The following is a 6282-nucleotide window of genomic DNA, read 5'->3' as shown; positions in this document are numbered from 1 at the left end:
TTCATAAAGTGTCTAAAAATTCCCCTGAGACTTTTTTTGTCAACATTGACATGATTGTATCACATTGTTGCAGTAGAAACAAGTTTGAGAAACTTGAGTCATGAGTGCTTTTTTATTTTACTGCCATGATAAATTAATTAGATAATTCTGGCTCGACCTGCCTCAAAATCTTCAGTGACCTTAAAGTATTAGGTGCAGTGAAATTTTAAATTCAAAAATGTCAGAACCATGACCTTGTCTTGTCCTTAGAAATGGGTGTATTTAAAAAATAAATAAAAAAAATGGTAGGAATGCTTGAATCGCTTCAGAGAAAATAAGTTTGCTGAAACACAGAGGAAACAGGGACTCAGAGGACATACTGCCACGCTCACATGTTTCATCTCGCTTTTATGTTCAAAACCTTTGTCGGTGTTTGGCTTTGTAAATAAAGCTGGTTTGGCTTGACTTAGCAATGAGCTCTTCAGAGCAGCCAGTTAACACAGCGTGCTTGTTTTTGGCCTTTGAAAGGCGGAAAAGCCGTACATGCATGCGGTGAATATGCAAATTCCACACTGTCAGGTCATAACCAGGATATGAACAGATGATTTTCAAACTGGAGAAATAGTATTTGTTATATCTTTGACTGTGGTGTCTGCAGCTGAACTTTTTTTCTTTCCATTTGTCTTTTCCGTGCTGCTATGTCTTTCTCCCATTTGCGATTTTTTTGTGCTATTTTCGAATTGTAGTCTGCCTACAATCTCTGAATTTAGTCATGTTTAGACTTTGGCATAGAGCTCTAACGTTGTTTTTCTATATTTAGTTGCACAGTCTCACCTTTGCTTCACAATGTAAATTTTCATGTATCTGAGACTTATCCACATCTGGGTGGACTTATTTCACTCAGTCAATATTCGCCCACATTTGAATGATTTTTTTTTTTTTTAATTATTGCCGAAACAACTATGTTCTCAGGATGAATGGTCTTTGCTACTATGTGATTTATGTAGTAGTGACCTTCTGCACAAGACAAATGGTGTGGTTAAGCAGTGAAGACTGAAACAATCCTTCAATTAATGACATATTGGCTTTTTTCGGAGAGAAGTGCAGCCAAAACAAGAAGAAAGCTCTGGATGATTTTATCTCGGCCTGGCTGATGTACATTTTCTAGCGTGCATTAGACAACTTTATGACTCGATTGTTTTTTTAGTCAATCTACAGCATACTCTGGTCTACGGTGTAAAACTAGATCAGATACGTTTACATTCAAAAGTAGTGGAATCTTTTTTATTATGCTAGTCCAAGTGTTTTCACTGATGACTCAAGAGGTAAAAGTACAGGAATGAGAGCACAATCATGACTACTTAAGGGTAATAAAAACAGGAACTGAATCATATCCTCAGTTATACGGCTGACATGAGCGAGACTGAGTCTCTGTGTTCAAAGCTGATGCAGTCACTGGCTTGGACTGATCCTAAACCCTGTAGTTTTGTTTTTATTTGGCTAAGATTCCTACTGGTTGTGTTACAAGTAAAATATCCCTATTGTTGGGATTATTAAGTGATGAATCAGAATAATGTGGTTCATAATTGTTATAAAAAAGGATAAGATTTCAATTATTTTTTTTTAAAACATTCAGGAGCTAAAAAGTGGGACGTGCATTTGTAAACAGTCCGCCCTGAGTCAGTACTTTGTAGAACCACCTTTGGCTGTGATGACAGATGCAGAGATGCAGCTGGGGTAAGTCTCTGCCGATTTTACACTCCTGGAGAGTTAGACTTTTTATTGTTGAAAAAAAAAAAAAAGGAAAAATGGCAAAGCTCAGAGTGGAGTAGAGAATGGAGAGCATATGTGAATACCAATTGTACCAATCACCAACTCCAACACCTGAATCCGTTTTGAAGCTCCACTCCAGCTGCAGGTCATTTGTAGCCTCCGGTTTTCTTTCAGCCACATGCAATTATGAAAACACTGCAAACATGGGGAGAAAGGTTTCTGGTTTCCAAAGTGATCAGTTGGGATTCAACTTTTACTTTTTTTTTTTTTTTTGCCTACATTCAAAATGTTATTTGTGGCAGTGCTTCACATCTCTCTTACCACACTGATCCCATAATTAAAAATGGTGGTGCCTCAAAGCTGATGAGAAGATGAATGGACCTAAATATTGGACAATCTTTGAAGAAAAGTTCTTAAGAGGTTGCAAAAGACTTGAGATGGGGTCAGATTCAACTTCTACAAAGACAATGAGCAAACAGCCTGATGCGAAAATCGTAAAGATCAATGAACTTTTATGTGCTAGAAAAGACAAAACTTAAAGACAGCTGAAAATCTGTAGATTTGAAGACTGGAAAATGTATGCTTACAAATGTCGCAGTCCGTTCTTACCAAGCTTTCTCTATTTCACAAAGAGAAAAGTGCAAAACTTTAAGCTTCTACATATGAGAAAAAGGGAAACTCGATTGATTCAGGGGAATATAAATGCCCACCGCAGTTTCAAATTTGCATTGGTAAATCATTTGAAAATCTTGGATCATTCTCCATCGACTTCACAATGTTGCTACGTCGTGTTGGTTTATCATCTGTAAATCACGTTATCTGTGGTGAAAACCTGATCAAATGTACAAAAGTTCAGAGTGTGCTCTTTCAAGGCACTATGCTTTACACAATGTCAAACTTTCAAAGAATAAAATGTGAAATGAACCCTCATAAGCCCTCTGAATGTGTCCTGGCTCCCAGTGGGCTTCATTGTGTTGAATCTGTGGCGGCTGTTGAAGCGTGATAATTTAGGGAGAGAACGTGCAGCTCCCCATCAAGCCTCGCCGGCTCTAAATGGAGGGAATTGTTCAGTTTGCGACTGGAGTGACTCCATATCACATGCAGCTCATTTGGTGACCCAGAGGAGGGAGAACTTTATGAGATGGAGTTGGAAAATTTAACAAAATGTGCACAAGTTAAAGTAGTATTCCCACTGCTTCACAAATGTCAGCAATTTGTAGCACTTAGTTGGTCATTACGAGTATCTAAAGCACATATTTTTACCTCTATTTGATTGAGTGTTTTAGTTTTGGGCTGAGAATTTGTACATTACACTACAAATAAGTGATTTTGATGCCTAAGGGCTTAAGGATCGCAAACAATCTGCAAGGGGCAAAACATTAATTTTTTTTTTTTTTTTTGGTAAGTTGTGGTATTTGCTTTTGGAACTTTCCAATGGATGTGATTTTATTTATCCAGTCTCTTCATGTTGAATCATGAACACTGAGCTTAAGTGAGGCAAGTGAAGCCTGTAGATCATAAAATGCTCCTTTAGGTTCTTTTTTTTTTACCTCCTAAATGGATCAATAATGTGCTATTGGAACAGTTTTGATAAGCTGGTCATTCCCAGGAAGATTCACCACTGTTCCATTTTTTTTTCTATTTGTGGATAAATGGTTTTATTATGATGCACTGGCATTTCAAAACCATAAAAAAGGTTGTGGGACCTTTTTACAGACTGACTAATAATTTCCTAAATCCAGGCATTATTCAGGAGCTTTTGAGATCTTAACCTCCCTCATGTTCCCAGACTTTTTTTCATTTGTGGAAAGAAATAAACATTTGAAAGCTGCTTTTTTTTTTTTTTGTTCACCCATCATAATCTGATAACATTATTTCATGGTCTAAAAAAAGTCAGGCAATGAAAAAACCAAAGAAATCAGTTGTTTCACAATACTGTGCATCATCGATGCATATTTTTAAACTGTCTTGGTTTGATGATATTTTAAAAATGCCCAGTGGGAACTGAAGGGCAAATGGTCAAAAATTCAATAATAGAAATTCAAGAAATGTCAGCCTGTAAAAGTCTCATGAGCAAATAAATTTCCCTGGGCTTCTTAGTACGCCTGGGGTAATCCATGAATATATCCTTAGCAGCTGGACAGTCAAATTACTTCCGTTCTGACTGAGTCCTGAGTCCAGAGTCCTGTATAGATTGCTTTCTCAGTGTATCTCAGCATAGAATCTCAAAACTGTCAGTCAAGAATATTAGACTGTATTAAGGTAGTCTAATACCTCTAACTTATCTCAGAGGTTCTCAGGTTGATTCAGATTCTGCGTGGTGCAAAATTAGGGGAAATGCACACACATTTGGCTCCTTTCACAAGAAGAGCCAGCATGAGAACTTTGTGCTGGAGTTTAGAAACTATGTTATGTGAATTTATCAGCTTTAGTAAAGGCCCAAGGTCAGAAAATAAACAAAAAAATTAATAAACTTTCTAAGAATGCTGGAACTGTCAGTGGGGTGGAGCTCTTTTGGCCTGGATTAAAGAGGAGGAAGACATCTTCATAATTTGTCTTACCATTACTGCAAGCATCCAGATGTAGATATTTCACTCCTAGGAAACAACATTATTCTGTGATCACCTTCAAATATGTTAATTCTTTCAAAGTCTAAACAAAATACTTCAATAAAAACTGAATAAGCTGTTCCTCTACCTGCAAATGTTGCAGAGACATACCCCAAAAGACCTGCCATGTTTTGCAAAGTGCATCTTCAAAGTATTGAGTGCAATAATGCACCAGTTTATGTTATTGTATCACATACAATCTCAATAAAATCCTATAAAGTTTGTTGTTCTGGTGTGACAAAAGGTAAAAGTCAAGTTTATTTTTATAGCATATTTCAGCAACAAGGTAGTTTGAAGTGCTTTATGTCATAAAAACATCACACAGTCATCAATTATAAAACAAGTAATAAACATTAAAATTTATCAAATATGGTCAAACTCATCAGGCAAATACTCATCAAATGTGTTGATCAATGATTCACTTACAAAGGCAACTCTAAGCAGGTGGGTTTTAAGGCTTGATTTAAAGGAACTCAGTGTTTCAGCTGTTTTGCAGTTTTATGGAAGTTTGTTCCAGATTTGACAAGTCTAGAAGCTGAATGTTGCTTCTCCGTGTTTGGTTCTGGGAACACAGAGCAGACCAGAACCAGAATACCTGAGTGGTCTGGCAGGTTGATAAAGCAATAACCGGTGTTGTAGTACTCGAGATCGGTCTTGGTCGAGACCATTTTTTGAGGGTCTCGGTCTCGTCTCGGACTCGACCGCGTTTCGTCTCGGTCTTGTCTCGCTCTCGGGCGCTGAGGACTCTGCATTTTATGTCAAGACCAGTCGAGACCGCAACTGTGAAAATATCACTAAACGTACAGCATACTGTTCAGTTTATTTGTTAACATCGTTGTTTTCAGTGGATGCAGAACGCGCCGATTAAAATCCAACCAATTACGTGTTTCTGTTACTCCCCCTCCTCCCCCTCCACTCGCAAGCGGCGCTCCAGGACATGCGCAGTGGTTTTCTCGCAGCGGCAGAAAATGTCTGTCTAATCGTCAGTAATATAATAGAGCTGCATAAATCATAAGAAATCCGATGGCCACAGCTAACTCAGCAGCGCTTCGCTCACAGACGGTGGGGACAACGTCTAACTTTTCTCTTCACTTAGAAAAATAGCTCAAAGAAAGGTAAGCTCCGTTAACGTGATGTTAGCAAAGCTAGCTGTACAGAGACACATAAGCATTTGTGATGAAAAAAGTTGTCACTCACTGCGCTGAATTATTGTGCGGAGGTGTTGACTGACTTGTCGCATATATGGGACAACGCTGTGTCCAAAAGTCTGCAATATAGTGATGTGACATTCAGAAACAGTCCAATTCTTCTGCATGGCTCTTTACTTATTAGATAGGACTGGAGTGTCACTGAGAGCCGTTGTTCTATCAGATTACCATACACTGTCAGAATAGCATACATGCAGTGAGTACCATGCCAGCGCATTAATAAGTCTGACCATCAGAGGAGTTGTCAGTTCATCATAAGTTCGCATGAAGTTATGATGAAAACAAGTCATTAAATTGTTTTCAGTGATAACTATATAGATATATATGTGTTGTCATGGTTTCAAAGTGTATTTAATGCAGGTCTGGCTGCAGCTGGAGTCAGCTACAACACACGCCTGTGTAAAACTCATTAACCTACTCAATCGCTAAGTCAGGATGCCATACAACTGTTTATAACAAAGTGTATGACGATCTACGTCATGACTCTATGTTGCTAATTAAATGAAATCTTATGGTAATGACGTGTCTGACAGATATAGCCATGAGTTCATGCTAAGCGTATGACGATCTGACTTGACAGAACACCCGTTCTTTGTTCTTGTAATGCTCTGTGTAAATACTCATTATTTTATTTAATTATGTACGTTGATATTTTTAAAATTAACAAATAACTAACCCACAAGAGCGAAAGAGCAAGCACAGCATGCACATTG

This window comes from Poecilia formosa, unplaced genomic scaffold (assembly GCF_000485575.1).
Source record: "Poecilia formosa unplaced genomic scaffold, Poecilia_formosa-5.1.2 Scaffold124, whole genome shotgun sequence".
Taxonomy (NCBI): domain Eukaryota; kingdom Metazoa; phylum Chordata; class Actinopteri; order Cyprinodontiformes; family Poeciliidae; genus Poecilia; species Poecilia formosa.
This window is presented reverse-complemented; position numbering follows the sequence as displayed.